This window comes from Gopherus evgoodei, chromosome 8 (genome assembly GCF_007399415.2).
Source record: "Gopherus evgoodei ecotype Sinaloan lineage chromosome 8, rGopEvg1_v1.p, whole genome shotgun sequence".
Lineage (NCBI taxonomy): Eukaryota > Metazoa > Chordata > Testudines > Testudinidae > Gopherus > Gopherus evgoodei.
In genome coordinates, this window is record NC_044329.1 from 16129024 (window position 1) to 16148701 (window position 19678).

Below are 19678 nucleotides of genomic sequence, written 5' to 3' on the forward strand. Positions count from 1 at the left end.
TATTACAGGCTCCTGTCTCATGCTAGTATCCCCCCAAATGAAGTCTTTGAGGATAAACCATATAAGACGGTGCTATTCCTTTTTTGCAGTCACAGTGTACCTGATTCTGCAGGCACCTAAGCATGTGAGTAATTTTCTGTATGTGAAGAGTCCCCATTGACTCCAATAGGATTCTTCATGTGTGCAAGTGTTTGAGACTGGGCTGTATAATTTTAGATGATAGTGGATATAATATTTGGCTTGCGTGGAAGTCTAGTAATTCTAGCTGCACATGCTCACTTCCTGATTTTTACGTTTCAGAATGTTGCCAGAATTAGGAGGAGAACAACTGAGGTTCAGCACTCCTGTGAAATATTGGTCTCCTTTTTTCAAGCTGATGTATAGCTGCTGTGTTCTGGCTGGGTCTCAATATGAAAATCTGAGCTAGGCTAAAAATATTGTCAACATAGTTTGCCATTGACTTAAGGCAAAAATCCATTGAGTTCAATGGAAGTTCTGCAACTGGAACCCAGCAAGAGAAAGACTTTAGACATAGCATTACAAACCCATGTATTGTACTTGGGTAGTGCCCACATAGTAGGGAAGAGACATTGCTCGGTTGTAATGATTAAAGGGGATTCTTTTTTTGAGGCTGCTGGACATAAAGAAGACCTGTGGGTCTTTTTGGCTCACAAGTTGGCAGAATAACCCATCTCATCCCCAGGCAGAGTCCCCCTTCTGATATGGACATTGTAGCCATAGACCCCAAGACTGGAACTGAACCCACTCAGCATCCATAGATGGGACTGTTGATTACTGGGCAACTTACCGATGTCAGCTGTTGCACAATAGAACAACCAGTGACGTATGAGAAATAGATTTCTGTTTCTCAAATTGATTAGATCATCTCAATTACCTTATTTTATATTTTTCTGAATATTTATTTGCTGCTCAAGTCGATAATCTCCAGAAACACAATTCTGCTTATAAACGTAATTAGTGGGCTGAATTCCCAGGCATTTCCGTGTGACTTAGGCATTTCTAGCAACTAAATGAACAAATGCAAATACATGGATGTGGGGAGGTAGAAATAGTTTTGTTTGTTTGTGATACCATCACATATAGGATCCCTGGTCATGGACCAGGACCCATTGTGCTAGGTGTTTGTACAAACACGGGACAAAAAATAAGTTCCTATCCCAGAATTTATACTCTACATAATAAAATGTATAGTGTGGTTGTATTGCTCATTTTCTGCTTAACTTGGTCATATCTGGAACAAATTGGTTGTTTTTTATGGATTCACAAGAAGTTTTGATGATAGTTATATTTTCCTTTTTAAAAAATGCACTGAAAAAGAGAAAATGCAAAAGCAGAATATGATACTGTAAACTGGTGTCCACTATCACCTGTTACTTAAATGTATATAATTCTATTTGTGATTTAGGAAAGAAAACACCCCACATTTCCAGATGGAGAAAGCCTCTTCTCTGACAAATGCAGCACCATCAGGTAAAAATATTATTATAAAACGTCAGAACAAGCATAAAGCAGCATTTTACTAGCCTCCAGGCATTCATAAATAAATTGCAGGCCTGTGTGTTCCTGAAAAGTACAAGTGCTATCTCGATTGCTTTTGTCACCCATCCCTGCATTAGTTCATAAAGATAACTGCAGACTATCAACAGCAATCTGGAAAAATAGTGCATCCTTCATTAAAAGCAATAGCCTATTAAATTTTAAACAAAAGTGCTATAACTTTTTCCAAACATGAAAGAATTTTTCACTGCAAAGCTGGTTTTGCAGTGGTCTAATTAGTTAACAGTAAAGCAGACACTAAAAAAAAATGCCAGGCAGAACCCACTCAGTTCTAATCAGATTACATTTCGGTACTACATGGCTGACAGGGGATAACAAGAGAAAACTCAAAAGTTTTCTGTGCTATGGATGCTGAGATCAGAGCAGAGGACAATACATGTTTGTTACAGCATGATTAAGCTATTGAAGTATATTATAGATAGATCAACATCTACAGTAAATGTAATAGCACAATATAAAACTCAAACATAAGTGACTCAATTTCAATTCCTTTATCCGATATTTTTTTCTTTAGAATTGGGTTTGATCCGCAAAAACCTATTTTCTGCTGCTTCTTTTTTAAATTCCTCCAATCAAAAATTATGTTCTCCTGCTTTAGAAATACTTTGCTGTGGAAAATCCGCTTGGGGCTGTTAGGTAAGATGTTAGGGCTGTTGCTTTAAATATTTTTTTTTTCATGAACATGTACAAATCATTTTAGCTTGAAACCATTTGCTGACTACCAAAGCACCTTGAATTTTCCTTTCCTGTTGCATTTCAGGACCTAACCTATGGCAATGGAGTAATGTCCAAATTGAAACAGGGATATATATTTAGTTACAAAACAGCTAGTGGTGGCAGCTAATTGTATATCGGAGGTGAAGGTTTAAAATACCAGCATTTTAGTGAGACTTTGCAATTAGTCAAGTGGTTGTACTCATGTAAAACTACTGATTTTTTTTTTCAATTGTAAATTCATTTTACGAGCTAGATCTTTGATGTTCTCAGAAGGCTGGCTGTTAATAGCTGCATGTTTTAACCCAACCTCCTCTATGGGATGTAATAATGTGACTTTAGGTATTTTCTTCTGGGTTTAACTGTTTCAATTAAAATGTAAAAAATGTGTGCGTGAGAGAGAGATTTGGGGCAAAAGACGAGAACGTGTATGGATGAAGGATTCATTTATTTCTGGGGTTAGAAAGAAAGGGCTAAAATAGGCTGGAGACAAAACAATACATTTCCATTAGGGAACAACGGGGGAAAGAGTGCGTTCCGAATTAACATCGACAGGGTTCAAACAGATGGAGACGCGTTTACACTCCACCCTGGTTATCCGGGATGTGTGATTTTAATTTGAGGCGGAATATATTACACCCTGGTGATGGAAAGCGTCAGGCAACACCATAAATCCAACCCCCTCCTCTCACAGAGGTGGCAATTGCTCGGCTTCCTTTCCCTGCCCCCCGTGTAAACAGCCGGAGGGGCGTGTGTTTGTGTGTGTAACCTTGTGTGAAAACTACTCTCTCCCTCCCTCCCTCCTGCACGCTGTAATTTACTGACTCAAGCCCTCTGAAGTCAGGATTGTTTTGTCCAGAAAGCTCCCTGCAGGCTGATCTCCCCCAGCTGGCGGTTGAAGCGCTGGGCAGTGGAGGGCACTTTGCACGGAGCACATTCGAGCGCTACGGATGGTTTTTCATTTGGAAAGTGTTGCGTTTCCATCTACCAGCGCCCATACAGGAGAACAACGTGACTGTCCCTCCAGAGCGCCTTTTCACCCCTTCCCCAGGGGGGCACCGCACAGAGGCGGGGGGAGGGCGGCTGCTGCTCTGTGGCTTTAAGGGACTCCAGCGATCAGCCTGGCAGGCGCCCCTGAGCCTCACAAAAGAACAGGATGTTGTTGATTTGTAACCAAACCACAGAGAGGAAATGATTGTAAATTTCCTCTAAACATCCCCACTGTCTGCCTCCTTTCCGCCTCCTCCTCCCCCGCGGTAGAGGAGCTGCTGTTGCTTGCAATTTCCAAAGAGGATTTCTGCTGGGCAAATGGGTCCCACCTCGTTTTACAGCTTTCACCCCCACCCCCTTAAATTAATCTGCTCCTAGCTAGCACATTACTGATACCTTTTGTGTGTGGTTGGGTGTGGGGGGAGACCGGTTTCTAGCTGACACCTCGCCTGCAAAGCCAGTCCCGCACCTAGAGGGGGAGAAGGGAGTGAGGGGTGTTGATGGATTGTGTGTCTGTCTCTCTTGACAGAATGAGTTGCATTATCTGTATTTGCTTATCCTAATTCGTTTACTATTCAGGATGCTGCAGTGGAATAAATGTTTAACTCAGCCCTTCCTCCTTCAAAGCAGCGCTGGACTATCACAGCACTGCCTAGTTTGATATAATTACCAAGTCTTAACACCTTAATATTTTGCTGACTAATTTCCTTCCCATCCCCTCTTCCAAATACCCAGACTATATACATAGAAAAAACAGAAACCTTACTGGCTGGAAAATTTATGATTTCAAAGGCATTTCCTACGTGCACAGGATCTACGTCTTTTTTTTTTAATTTAAAACCAGCTGTATATCAGTATTTAATTCAAGTCTTCATGGGCCCAATCCAGAAGGCTTTATTGTGGAAACGTTCCGATTGACTTAAGTAGGAGTTTTGCCAGAGTCAGGAACACAGACCCAGGAGAGTAGTTTGGGAAGTTACAACAGGATAAGGAAGAAAAGTAAATTCTCAATTATTTTGCCTTGAACACTTTTTTTTGTAAAATTGATTTTGAACTGACAAGATCTTACTTGTGTTACCTTAGAAGACCTGAAGAAGAGTGTGTAAACTTCAAAGCTCCTCTCTTACCAACAGAAGTTGGTTCAATAAAAGATATTACTTCATCTACCTTGTCTCTCTAAGATCTTGGTAGAGGTCTCTAGGCACCACTCTTCTACTAAACCTACTAGTTTTCTTTGTAGTTTTCCTTTTTTTACTGACTGTCAGGGAATGTACTGATGTTAGTGACCTGCAGCCTATAGGAAGAAAACTCTGGGCATCTAAAGTTTTGGTGGCACATTTGCACAGTAGTAATGAGTGGTATGGTGAAATTTGTAAAGGGAAAGTATTGGTTACTGACAAACAAAACCTTATGGTAGTTCAAGAAAGCTGATCTAGGAGCTGTGCCGTAAAATATGATACTGAGGCTGTCTCATAATAATGATCAGAAAAATATGAAGATTACCACCACAAAGAAGACACCTCCATTTACAGTTTGATGCAGGTCAATTCCTACCTTTGTATTTAAAGAATTCCAGGTAGCAAGATGAGTGTTAAATCATTATACAAATCTGTACCATTTGGAGGATAGGAAACGTGTAGGTCAACGTCTCATCTCCAGTTAAAATTGCTGGATAATTGCCTGCAACACTGAGATTAATGTTAAAAGGAAAATCTGAATAAGGGGGAACCACCACCCTGTACATGAAGCAAGCGAAGCAATGAAATATACGTACAATTTCAGGCTTATTTAGGTTGGATGTTTCTCTAGAGACTATAAAGCCCATCCCTCTGCATTGTGGCAGGACTGATTTAATTATTCCTAAACCATCATTAATAGATGGGTTTCTAGGCTAGTCTTGAATGTCCTCAGCACTGGTGGGTGAGTCCACAACTTCCCTTGACAGCTGGGTTCATTGCCGATCTGTGCTTAGAAAGATTTTTCTGACTCTTCAAAGTCTATTTTCCCTGCTGCAGCTTAAACTCATGACTATCTGTACCATCCTCGCTGGCTGATGAGAATAATTGAGTCCTTTCCAGTTGATATAATCCCTTTGTAGCTGGCCCTGCTGCTCCTCAATTTTCTGTTCTCTAGACAGAACATGCCTAGTTCCCGGAAACTTTCCTCATCATAAGCTTTATTTTCTCAAAATGATTGATAGTCTAAATGAGGGTACAATAATCCCTCCCTGGATAAACCAGATATACTGGGGCAGACCCAGTGAGGCTTCTGCAAGGAAAGTGGGGACTCTCCAAATTGATTTTTTTTTAAATGGAAAATTAATGAAACAGTAGACACTGAATGTGACCCACTTAATTTTCAAACAAAGTTCTGATTCAGCTAGGTATTTTAATCATGTGAGCTGTCCCATTGACTTCAATGCATTATTAATGTGCTTCCAGTTAGAATGTGCTTAAGTGTTGTGCTGAACTGTGGACATAAAGAACTCTGAAGAAAAATAAATAACAATATTCTCTTTTGCACTCTACATTGTTTGGGAAGGACTGGCTGACACCACAATGTTAGGATCCAGAATTCCACACCCTTCTCTAAAATTCGGGGGGTTGGTGGCTAGTGTTCTGCTTGATATCCCTCTTTTGGTTAATGTCTGGAAACAGAGTTTGATGAGCAGCTGCTCATCAGAATGGGAAGAAGCTAATAGTGAAGTGTCCCACTGTTGGTCCAGTATTTAGTTACTATATTGATGCTTTGCAAGAGGAAGTGCAGAGTGAGCTGGTGAAATTTGCCAATTGCACTTTAGATTATTTACTTTGCTTAATTTTTTTTAGGATGGCAAGAAACTCCTGATGGATTTAAATGCTCTTGGAGTGGGCAGGGAAGGAGATTAGCCATCCTAATGGCAGATTAAATGCAATGTGGAGAAATTTAGAGTAATGCACATGGACAAAAATAGTCTAAAATACAAATTTGGTGGGCTCTGACTGCAGGTTACTCCGAGGAAAGACTCTCTGAAGTCACTGTGCACACCTTAGTGGAGGTATCTGTCCATGCTGTATGTTAGAGGGCCTGACACTGCACAATCAGTTAAAAAAAAAAAAGAGAATGCTTGGGTGAATTTAAAAAAAATAGAGGAACTAATAGGCTGTGATGTCTACAAAAACAACAATGTCACTGTCTCACTTTTGGAGAGAACAGTTGTTGGGGGTTCGTGGGCTAAGGGGGTAGGGGACTGTCAGGCTGCTGGTGGCAGAGGGGGTGCCTGAAAGGGGAAGAGAAGGTCAGCTGTGTATGGGGGGGGAAGGAGAGGAATTTATGCCTTCCTTTAAATGGTGCTCCTCAGCCCCTGAATATAAGTAATGAACAATAGTACAGAGAACATTGTAATGGTGTATCATCGTGCAGACTCTGTAGTAAAGGTAATGCTGATATTTGCACTCCAAGCAGATCTAAAATTCCATTTTTCCAGTTTAAAGATTGAATTCAGTCTCTCCATTAGGCACAGTAACTCTTCCTGGGACGATTTAATTTTCATGTAACTAAAAGCATGTGCAAATTTTAGAAGGGGAAACATTTAGAAATGCTCCCTTTTAAAAGTTTGGCCTGCTAGTCTCATGTTTCTTTGGCTTCCTCTTACTTAAGAACGTAAATGTTCCAAAAGACTTCGAATTTCACTCAGTAACTCATCTTTACTGTCTCTTGGACACAGGCTAAGTATCAGAACTTGAGCTATTAAAATGTAGGAGTTACTGCTCTAGATTTTCATGACCAGTTTTGGAGTAGAAAAGTGATGGAAATGAGAAGTGTGGCCAAATGTTTCCATTCTCCAGTGCCACTCAACCCGAGGTTAACAGCTGGGATGTGGTGCTTTTTTTCGGGGGGAGGGGCAGCATTGCAAAGACAGATGGAATGAAAAGGGCTAGGCATTAGGTAATGAGGGTGAGGCATAGAGGTTGGCAGTGGGACTAGGAAGCAGCACTGGAGAAAGTTTATGGCTCCCACTGCCTGTAGCTCCCCAATCATGCTGAAGATCCCAATTTCCCAGATCTAATGGCCCAGCTCCCTAGTTCCATGAGCCCTCACTGCTCTCCCGTAACCCCGTTCTATATAGAAAATCACTACTTTCATTGCTACTTAGGGTTGTTTATTTCAATCAGTACTCCTTAACAATGCAAACAAATACGCAGGTTTGGTTACTTATAGTAAATTAGTGGCTGAGATAGAAAAGATTCAGAGAAGGTCAATAAAGGTGGTTGAGATGTGGAAGGATTTATATATAACAAGTAATGACAGAGACACTGGTTGTGTGTTGGAAAGAAAGGCTAAAGGGTAGATAATGGAGATATTCAGAATTTGTGCAGGGTATAATCCATCAACCCTTCCTTGTCGTTCTGTCTTACAATACAACAAAAAAGAGCTGCTTGATTAAAGTAGTGACTGATAAATTTAGAGCACACGAAAAAGAATATAGCTTCACACAATGTGTAGTTAAGGCTACCATTTAGTCACAGGTATTTTTTTAGTAAAAGTCACAGACAGGTCATGGGCAATAAACAAAATTTCACAACTCGTGACCTGTCCATGACTTATACTATATACCTCTGACTAAATCATGGGTGGGGTGCCACTGCTGGGGCTGGGTGCTCTGAGAGGGGGCCGCTGCTTGGGGGGGCACCCCGGGTGGCCGAGGAGGCAGGGCCCACTGAGCAGCAGCTGCTCCGGCTGCCCAGGGATTGCTGCTGGGGACTGCTGCTGGTTGCTGCTGAGCAGCGGCTGCTTCGGATGCCCCTGGGACCACTGCTTGGGCGGTTCCCAGGGCCAGCTGCCCGGGGCCGCCCAAGCAGCAGCTGCCTGAGTAGCAACTGGTGTGGCTGTCCCCGGGGCCACCTAAGCAGCTGGCTGCCCGGAACCAGCTGCATGGGCAGCCCTGGAGTCAGCCACATTGGCCGCCGCAGAAGTCTTGGAGGTCAAAGAAAGCCATTGAATCCATGATTTCTGCGACCACCGTGACAAACACGGAGCCCAATGTATAGTTAATCTGTGGAATTCATGGCTGCAGGAGATTATGCAATCAAATGTGAGGGCTGAATATCTTTATACCACCATAGTAACAGATTAGATAAGGACAATCAAGCTTCATGCTTGGCTATGTAGATCAGTAATGCATTCCCCATTGCCCCACCATGTAGCTTTGCAAATTTGACTCCATTTGTTATGAGATGTGTATGTGTTCTGGAGGCAGTATATGTAGCTTGCTGGACTAAGAGTAGCATTCCTCAGAAAGGAAGCTGATTGGTATTTGGGCTTATAAGAAGGGCTTCTGTGCCAGTTTGTCTGATTGGAGTGTATCTTTTCATTGACTTTGATTTCTCTCAGCCATCAATCTGTTGGTTGTGTATAGTAAGAGTAGTAAATATTTCTATTATGGTAGCATCCAATGGCCCCAGCTGGGATTAGAGCTCTGTTATGCTGAGGTGTAGCACAAACATGGGAAAGAGACAAGGGCTTACAGTGTTGCTAGAGGAACAACTTTTATAGATCTCATGGCTCTTTCCATAAAAGTGGGAGTGTTGTTGCTAACTTCTGTATCCTGGTTAAATTCCGTTGTGGAGAATGAAATTCTGTTTGCTTAGAGCTTTCCTTTCCAACATTTGCAGTTGGATACAGTATTCTCTAACCTGGCTATGACAGATATTCAGCCCAGAAACACATTCTCCTCTCCTGTGAATTGGGCAGGGGCTTTCTTGTTTGATAAATGTGTTCCAGAATGAATCATTCTGTGACAACGCTTTTACAGTGGTACTTGCATGACACTGGGTCGAATTTTTGCCAGGCAAACCTATATCTGTATAGATTTGTAGCTTCCTGGCATTGTATTTCTGTGAGAACGGCGTCTCTAGACTTGTGTCATGTTGTATTCTTTTGAGTTATATTGTTTAAGAATGCATCCCATTTGGACAGTGCCTAGTGCAATGGAGCCCTGCTGTTGTTTGGAACCTCTGGTTAAATATCACAATATAGGCTTTTCAAATGAAGAGACAGGCCATTGATTAAATTGACTGTACCCTGGAGGCTGTGATCTTGTCCTTCCAGTGTCTGAGGATTACGTGTTTGGCTGCAGAGCATTGCTACTATCGCCCATTAATGTAAAGGAAGTTTGTGATCAGGGATCTGAATGATCAATGAGAAGGCATTGGCATTGCTCTTCCTGGAATGATTTCTGTGGAAGGCAGAGGGAAAGTAGAGGCTGAATTAAATCTATTATCCTAATTCCACCCCCACTCAGTTATGGACTTGACCAGGGGTAGGCAACCTGAAGGCAGCATGTGAGCTGATTTTCAGTGGCACTCACACTGCCTGGGTCCTGGCCACCGGTCCGGGGGGCTCTGCATTTTAATTTAGTTTTAAATGAAGCTTCTTAAATATTTTTAAAACCTTATTTACTTTGCATACAACAATAGTTTAGTTATATATTATAGACTTATAGAAAGAGACCTTCTAAAAATGTTAATGTATTACTGGCACACGAAACCTTAAATTAGAGTGAATAAATGAAGACTCGGCACACCACTTCTGAAAGGTTGCCAACCCCTGGACTTGACACTGAATTAAATCCTTTCACACAGACATTTTCTAACCTTTTAGTAACATTTATTATGACAGAAAAGGTCACTTCTGCAGCTCTCTTGCTCTCTCATCTTTAGCTCATGGTTGCTAATGCTGTGTGGCAACAGTTCATGTCCACCCCTTCTCCCTAAGTCTTATGAAGAATGATATATAATAACCCAGTCACAATATGTTGCTTTGGAGGAGAGAGTCCAAGATGCATTTTACACCAGCTTTAAGGAATGTTGTTTACTGCAGAAATTAGCAAAAGGGCAGTGAAAGTAGACCTTGTTTTGAACTTTTTTGGAGAACAGGTTTCTTCGCAGTACAGAGCTCTTTAAGTCTGCTCAAGTCAGACTGATATCAATACAGTAAACCACCCTCAAAATCTTCAGGAAAATATCTTTATAAAACCAGTGTGAAAGGTGATGTATTGACGGCCTTGCAGACAGCATCCTCTCCAATGAGAAGATACTCTGGGGCTGCCCAGGTTATAAGCTTCACCATGCTGCCTTATCAGCATCCCTGAAAAACTGATCTGGGCTGAGGTGAATATTCATTCCTCATATCCCATGCAGTCATTGGCTTCACTGCTGAGAATGTCCAGAAGGGTCCCATTCAGAATATCTTCTGTGAATGGGACATGTGCTTACTATGAACTGGACTGACAATTCGCCGCCCTGCCCCCCATCAACCGAACACATTTGGCACAGGTCTCTTTACTGCTATCAGATGTAATAGTGTCTGGCCAGTATCCAGCTGGGGCCTGATTTCTGCTGGTGACCTAGAGACAGAAGGTATTCAATCCCTGATCCTGTCACTGATGTCAATGGGAGTTTTTGCCATTGACTTTAATGGGAGCAAGAGCAGGATCTTAGTCCCTTGGAGATCACAGAATCATAGAATATCAGGGTTGGAAAGGACCTCAGGAGGTCATCTAGTCCAACCCTCTCAAAGCAGGACCAATCTCCAGACAGATTTTTGCCCCAGATTCCCTAAATGGCCCCCTCAAGGATTGAACTCACAACCCTGGGTTTAGCAGGCCAATGTGCAAACCACTGAGCTATCCCCCCCCAATTAATTAATTAATTAATTATAATTAATTTTATATTAATTAAAAGAACGTTGCTGGGTTTGGGGTGAACGTCACATGTCTTGCCTTTGTTATACAGGATTCCAATGGACTTCGCAGCTCTGTCTGTAAAATAAGCACAATCCTCCCTGAATGTTGTCTTCCCTGTTAGGTACTTAGGTATGCTATTCCAGTTTTAAAAGCACCAGACTCCTTCGTTTTACAATTTCCTAAGCACTCCATGATTCCTTAACACTGTGTTATCAGAGCTTGTTGTGTATCCTGAACCTTTTTCAAGCATTGGTTCCTGCAGCATATCACCCGTGTACTGTGCTGACAGAGGTAGGACAGACATCAAGAGAAAACTGGTTTTGTACAATTTTGTATTTTTGTGCCCTCAAACTTTGCATGGAATGTATTTTGTGTAAATGTTGTGATCCACTCAAAAGTACTTTTATTCTGTACTTAGCATATTTACCATACACATTTTGTGTAATTGTTTTTACCCCCATTGAAAGCTTTCATGACTTCTGAGACTCGGATGGATGACTTTCCTCATTACATCTTCTCTTACATTATTAATTTTACCAGAGAAAGTGTTTTGTTTTCAACATAAAACAGAGCATATTGTAGTCATGTAAAAATATGTGGCTTTTAAAAGCAAATCATTAACTATGGATGCCTCTCAGGATGGGGGAGGAGATTGGGTAAATTTTTAGTAGGACTGCAGAAACCTTATTATCTGATACAGGAGGGTTAGAATTGGATGAATTAAGAAGTACTTTCTAGCTGTATCATCTTTTTGGGTAGGGAATGGGCATTTCCAGCTTCAGGCTGTATTGTAGTTTAGGGAAGGAAAAGACTTACAGTATTAAAATATTGACTCCATCTTTGTGCAAGAGCAGGTTAAAGTCTCTCAGTAAAGAACTTAGCGTCTGCTACTCTCAAACACTTACAGCTAGTGCCACTGACTACTTTTAGTAGTAATTTCTACTCAGTAATATATATTTGAAGGATCAGACTATCATACACTAAGCTGATTAAATTTTTTTATTAAAATTAATGCTTAAAATTAAATATACACAAGTTAAGAGGGAAGGTACTGTACATCTGTGGTCAGGCTTGAGTCATGAGGGATTACAGGTATCGGTTGCAAGGACGAAGAAATACATACATATCACATAATCAGTATAGACCCAAATTGGGGTGGAAGAGTTTTTAAAGTGTCAGTGGATAAGTGGGCTCGGGTACGCCACCCATGGACTGTATAAGGAGTCCAAGTCAGTATCAGCATAGTGAATGAGTACCTGGGTGGGGTGCATCCCTTGGTTCATCAGGGAAGGAAGTGGGTTATTTCCCTGGTCGATGGTCTCAATTACTCAATGTGGTATTGATGGTGTCCTGTGATGTGTTCTGTATAAATGTCTCTGGACCACCTGATAGTGTCGGACACCATGAACTGGGCATAGCATTGACCGACTCGGCATGGTCTCAGAACCGGGCTTGTTGGGGGAAGGTCCTGTGAGCCCAGGGCTCCCACAATCAGGGCATGTATCTGGACCTCATAGCCCTGGGCTCTTAGGGTCTCGGGCAGTGGGGTGTACTTCAACGCCTTCCATGCTCGGGCCTCGTGGAAGGCCATGTTAAGAACAGGTCTGTAGTCCTGGGCATTGAATCTGCACTGTTTTCTTAGGCTTTGTTGTGGATGAATTAAGATGTACCTCTATTATTGAGATGGATTAATCTAGAGCAAGTGCAGCTAGACATGAACTCTTCATCAGTTTCTTTTTGAAGAACAGTCTGAAATGATTGACACTCCTGATTAAAACATTACTATTCACAGATGTGCAGGTAGTCACAGAGCATTCTCTACCAATCACCCCACCCCAATGGTCTGGACCGAATATTAGAATTGTCTTCAAGTTCATTTGTAATATTGAAGAGTGCAAGCAGCAGCTACAACAAAACTGATTTCTTGCCTTTACACTTTAATTTTGGAGTCAAATGTTGATTCTGTAACTATTTGAACCACAAATAGCTGTAAGCAGAACATTGTTTGTGACACTGGAAGTACTGTATAAACAGTGGTTTTTTGGTTGTTTTTTTTTTTTAATTTAAAAAAATTTGCAGCAAGGAATTTTTAGCACGTCATGCAGCATGCTCTGTTTTCTAGCTTGTAAATTCAAGCTGTGTAATAATATTTATATACAAATGCTGACTGTGATTTTTCCATTTCAGAAAAAAGAGATCTAATTTAAAACCATCGTACGTGATGCAAAGCAGAGATTTTTTGAGTTGCGTAGAGGTGCACGTATATGTTGTACTTTTTGTTTGAAAGGGGATTGCTTTTTTTAAAAAAAAAATGACATTCTTACATATGCACAGACTAGTGAAGGAAAAGTCATTTTGTTGTTTAAAAAAAGCAAATTGCGCTTAGAAGAAGAATGTTTCCTCCTCATGATTTCCTCCCCTGAATTTATTACTTTAAAATTCAAGTGACTAGCTGTCAGACTATGGCAGACCTCTAGACCTTGTTCACACTGTTATCAGTAACGTGATGGCTACATGATTAAACACACCCATGGCTTCTGTGGTCTTTGTGAACAGGGACTTTTTATTTATTTATTTATTTATTTATTTTCAAAGAGCCACACTATCTCTGGAAAATATCTTCTCCCCAGAACTATGCTACAAACTAGCACCCCCAGTCCAGTGAACACTTGGTAGCTTTATTCACGTGAGTAGTCACACCAACTTTATCTTTGCAAGATCAGGACCTAATCCCCTTTAGCTACTTGGTAGCAGGCATTGCAGCATAGATTTAAGACAAAAGCAATGCTTATCCGTTCTAGCCAAAAACACTGTTCTAGAAACTTCGTGTGTTTTTGATCCCGCTGTGCATAGGGCCTTTGGTTTTCATGATGGAAACCTGTGCCTGTAGGAATCCTTTTATAAAGTGTATATCTGAGAAATAATTACACAAGACTACAGATGTGTCTCTGAGCTCAGCTCCTGATCCAAACTTTCCCAATGTGCATAGGGGTCTGGATCAGAATTTTGGTTTGGCCTGTTACAGAGTTAGGAGTCAGATGTGAAGTTCAGATCCGAACACCTGCAAGTTCTTGTTGTTCGGATTCCTTTGTAAGCTCTTTGAGGCAAAGATCATCTTTATATATGTACAGCTCCTAGCACAATGGAGGCTTGAACCTTAATTTGGGCCTCTAGATGCTATCATAATACACATTATTATTATTATTATTATTTATTAATTATTTTTATTAATCTAAAATTTTGGATTGGGGCCATTTCTACACCAACTAGTTACATTTCATTTGTAAACAATTGCTCAGAAGCAAGAGAGAGTCAGTTGTACAAATGCATGTAGCTGACGCTCCTGGTTGATCCTAAAACAGGGTTTCTGAGCCAAAGAGAATAATGAGGTACTGAAATAAATTACGCAGTGGATAGCATAGAAATCAGGTAACTTGCCTACTGAGGGGCTTGAACAATATATGGTATAAAAATAAGGTAATGCAATTTGACATTGAAGTTTCCTGTTACTTTTTAAAATTACACTCTGGTAATCTGGATACTTTTGTATTATGTGTGTGTTTATATATATATATTTATAGAACAAAACACCCAGTTTTATCACGTTTTTTAAATAGCTTCCAGTATCAAATTAATGTGGACATTTTCAAGTGCTGCATATTTAATCCTAAAGCTCCTGACTATTAAATCTCATAGCTGAATTACATAGATGGCAGTACTGAGTTGACAGAAACAGCAGGGGATTATATAGGAAAAGACAGGTGATTTAGATAAATCGGCTTTAGCCTTTGATCACCTTGAGACTGCCTGGAGAACTTCCTGGTCGTTCCTAAATTCTGAATTGTTCGGATGCTGGTGCTATTCATTCAACTAGCACATTGTATCCTATCCTAGGTGCTCTGATATAACATCCCCCATCCTGAGGATGCAGAGTATTGTTAGTGTTGTAAAGAGCGGTTGTATTGAGAGGGATTAATGTGAGGTTTGGGTTCCAAATGCCAAAAGCTTTAGGTGGGGCTGTCAAAGAAAGCTTTATAATGAGTTTAGTCCCAGTATACACATTATACATTGCTGCAACAAATCTATTTCAGATGCTAATATATATTGCGTCGCACATGTTGCATGATATAAAGTGCGCAGGGATCTCATTTCTTCTCACTTAGTTCTCAAAAGAAACAAAATGAAACACAATTAAAAGGGACACAAAGTTATTTGGGGCCCCACATTTGGCCTGTTTTAACAGAGGGGCCTTTACCTTGCATTTTTTTCTTTAAATGTAATGCTTATATGTACTGGTCATTTATATTTTATAGACACTGTACATAGATGTACGACTTTGTCATTTTAACAATAAACTAGTTAGTGTTCTGACAGGAAGCACGTTTCACATGTGCATTGGTTTTGTTTGCCAACCCTCCAGGATTGTCCTAGAGTCTCCGGGAATTAAAGGTTAATATTTAATTAAAGATTATATCATGTGATGAAACCTCCAGGAATGCATCCAACCAAAATTGGCAATTCTATGTTACGGAAGTTTGCTTTTGTCAAGCAATACAGCGCCTTGTGCCTCTAGGACACTTTTTCATTCAATAATCTCATTGCTTTGCAATACAAATACTAACGGAACACAGCTGCATCATTCTGAGACTGAAAAATTGTAGAGTGCCCAATTTAATCCATCCAGTCACTTTGTGGGCACTAGTTTTCAGATGGCGAAAGCAAGGCACGTGGAGGTTCTGCATTTTTGCCTAGGTCTGTGGCAGCACCAGGAATAGAAGGTCTGGCTTTTGACTTTCCTTCACATTCCCTAAGCAGTAAACGACACTGTCTCTGAAAAGCGAGATTGTCCCATGAATCAGACGTTCTAAAATCAAAAGTTAATGTCTTCAGTGGTGAACTACCAACACTGCAGAGAACTCTGCTTGTTAGGTAAGATAAATTCATACTGGGGCTATTTTCCTGTGATAGATGTTATTAATTCTGTTTGTTTTCCTTTCCATATGCTTCAAAATCTGCAGTCAATCCAACTCGTTCATTTGAAAAGAGCACAGTGGATAGAAACTGTTGAATTCTGGGTTGTCCTTTTTCCAAACATCCTTTAAGGAATGCATTAGGAATGCTACAATGCAGACTCACAGTTGCCATTTAGGGTGAAAGAATAGGTTGTGCTATCTTGTTTTCTTAAGATCGCATTTGTTTCCTTCACCAACTAGGAAAAGAAGATCTACAAACTATCATTTGATCACAGCTGTTTCTAGCAGTGGGCTCCAGAGGAAGTAAAGCTTCTAGGACAGTAGGTGTGAATTGGTTAATTTCAGTCCTTCCTGCTATGAAGTGTTACTTTGAAGCATCACCCCCTTCTGTTAACACCTGGACTCCTTAAATGAAGACAGCACAAAGTGTTTGAAAAAACCTTGACTTTTAAAAGAAAATTACAGCATGTTCTTAGTTCTTTTACATAAGGCGTTGTACTTTGCATGCACGGTACATTTGTGTTTGTTTTTAGATATAATCTTCCATAGCTAATATGTAAAATGTGTTCCTTAAAGATTTCAGTCTTGCCCATATCATTATTCCTACGACCCAATATGCATGTGAATGTAAGCTCATGTACCAAGCTCAGTAATAAAGGAGTAGCGGGATTTTATGCACCTGGCCAGTTCTACATTATTGTCCATTTCTGACTGTTGGCTGGCTGCCTCTCTTTGAAAAACTGTACGTTTCTTGCCTGTTGTTAAATCTTTCCTTACTAGTTTACTGCAGATGAGAATTTGGGTATTTGAGACTGAAACTGATATCTACAAGCTAATTTACCAGTGATGATATTAATGGGCCAGATATTGGCAATGCAAAAGGCTGCAAGAATTAAGAAATGGGATTCCGGAGAATGTGCTTTGATTTTACGTTCACATATGGCAGCAGAGCTGTTGACCTTTCCTTCGGCACCTGGCAATGTGCTGGGAAGAATAAGGGCATGGTGGGGGATGGGGAACGTGTTACCCAGGAGTTATTTGATAAACTTCTGCCACTCCCCCCAGGAGGGGGGTTAGGATGACTTCCTCCTCAGTAGTTTTGTTGAATTAAGAGAAATAAAATGCAATGAGGTGGAGAGTTCCGTTAGATAAGCAAAGTTATCAGGCCTCAGCACCCAAGAATCAGTCCATTCACAACAGCGTTATCATCTGGGAGGCTGTCAGGGTCAAGCCAAACCTCTTGTTCAGAGCAGGAGTTGAGGGTGTTCAGCTTGTCTGTTTGGTAACATGATGCCTTCCTCAGCAGGAAAAGGACCGTGGAAAAAAAATGTGTTGACTGTCCGTTCTGAACCAGCTTTACCTCTGGGATGATTGTTCTTTGGCCTAAGCAATGACCATGTGTGAATAGAATACCTATCTTTGAAAACCAGAGTGACATGGCTTTAAAAATGCTGCTGGACAGGAGATCAGTAGCTGGCACTTCCTCTTCTAACCCATTCAAAAGCAGCTTTAAATCGGATTAGCATTTTAACAAATGCTTCATGGTTTACTCTCCACAGGGAGGATCAAAGGACAAGGGGGGCTTTTCAGCTGTTTGCTTTTCCTTTATGTAGAAACTTTACCAGGGCCGCATTTTTTTTTTAACCCAGCAAACCATATGACCACAGGCTAAAATAAAATGTTGATTATCTGTTGACATTTTTTAGTTTCCTTTTTGCTGAGTTCTCACCCAGGAGATTGACGTGCAGGTACTAAGCACCACAACTGCAATTTAAATCAGCAGAAATTGGGGGTTCTCAGTAGATCTGAAAACTGGGCTCAGCACCTGCCAGGAAGTGCTGTTTTAATTTAACTGCAATAATGATCCACAGAAAAAAAGAGTTGAAACTTGCTTGATAGCAAAACGCAATAAGAAGATGGTTTCTTGTCTGTGACTGGGACTGCTATTCTAGTAGAATTATTGTAGTGATTTACACATTGCTCCCTCCCTCGTCCATCCCCCCCCATTTGAATTTTGATACTGTCTGTGTTTGTATTTCTCTTACACCGTCTGCTCAAAATAAGCAGCAACTTGGTCTTTTTCTCCTATCAGGATCTAGGTCCCAGAAGCAAAACAAAAACAACAAAGTTATTAAAATTAATCAGAGCGTAAGCGTGGTCTTGTGTCTAAAGAAAAGTACGGTACTAGGAGTCTGGACTTCTGGATTCTATTTCTGGCCCTCTCACAAAATTTCTGTGTAACCTTGAGGAAGTCACCAAGGTCCTTTCTGCTTTACAGTTTCACTAGAGTCAAGGGACTGAGGCCTTGTCTACATCAAGAAAATTGCACTGGAATGACTACCTCAATGGAGTTATAGCATTGCAGACCCTGGATGCAGATGTGCTGTGCCAGTGTAAGGCTTGATCTGACTTTAACAGTAGGCTGGTTGTCACAGGGCAGTTTCTTTCCCACTCCTCCTTATATTTTTCTTTTCGACTCAGCTACACAGCTGCTCTCTGTAGGATCCATAAGCTCCTCACATCATTACTTCTCTGTAGATGGGAATTTGCTTTGAAGCACCCTTAATATTTTTGGTTGAAAGACCTAGTATTTTCTAAACAAACTGGTTTTGGTTGGAAGCCTGTCGTATCTCAGAGGATTAACACCTAACACAGCCATTACTAAACACTGGCCTGAAATAAAACCCCAGATCTGAATACCTCCAAAACTTGGGTGGGTTTGGATCTGAAAGCAAACTTTGCAATTGACCCTTGTTTTCCTAAGGGCAGAGCCAAATGCCCCCAAGCTGTGGGAAAGTTTAGATTCGGATGCTAGCATTGCAATTTAGACCCATCTCTACCTCAACCCAAGAGCTGGCCTAGGCTCACTTATAATTCACCTAGCTTCATTCATAAAAATGCACGAGCTCAATTTTGCATTGATAACAAAACCTGAACCCAGACTTACTAGGATCTGGGTGATCATCACAAGGCTGTTTGAAGACATTCATAACTTTTTATTTTTAGGGCATTATCTATTTCTTTTTCCTCTGTCTAACTTAATTTGGATAGGAATACATAAATTAAATACAGAATGAACATGAATCCATATAATGAACAATCTATATTTCATAGGCGAGATGCTGTTTAATTGTTTAAACGTAGGAACAGCAAAGAACATTTTCTGGCTGTTCAGACACAACATGTTGTGTGAGGAAATGTGGAACAGATGCACTCTTGTAGCTTGCTCTGTTTGTCTTCTTAAAAATAATAAAGATGACAATTTCAGCTCATTTAATGCTTTGTTAGTTCAAATAAACCATTTGGCTAATCAATATTTATGGCAAACTGATAATACCTTTGTGGCAGTGAAAGTTCCCAAAACCAATGAGACCACTTCCTATTTTTTTGTTGCTGATAGATCTGGTAATGAAATCGGATGGTGACTAGACACATTCTAATCCTACATGTTTTTCTTTCATATCCATTTAAGTATTGGAAAAAACAGAACTGTCTTAAAACATTTTAGAATTTATAAAGTTTTTTGCATCAAGTTTAGAGAAAGCTTAACCAGAAAGGAAGGGTTGTACAGAAATCACTCACAATTGCAGGCATCATAACAAAATCTGATGTTTTGGGGGTTTTTTGCTTGTAGTTAGGCTAACAATTTCCCCTCCCCCCCTTTCAATATTGACTTAATTTATGCAGTGATATGAGA

The 19678-nt window shown here is 40.5% G+C and overlaps 1 long non-coding RNA gene across 1 annotated transcript in view; it reads left to right on the top strand.

Moving 5' to 3' along the window:
• Nucleotides 1–15: 15 nt before the first annotated feature.
• Nucleotides 16–19678, top strand: part of LOC115656514 — a 37281-nt gene continuing 17618 nt past the window's right edge. Inside the window, exons 1-2 of the long non-coding RNA XR_004001684.1 lie at nt 16–124; nt 1427–1491. This is a non-coding gene — a long non-coding RNA (uncharacterized LOC115656514). The remainder of the gene's footprint in view (nt 125–1426; nt 1492–19678) is intronic.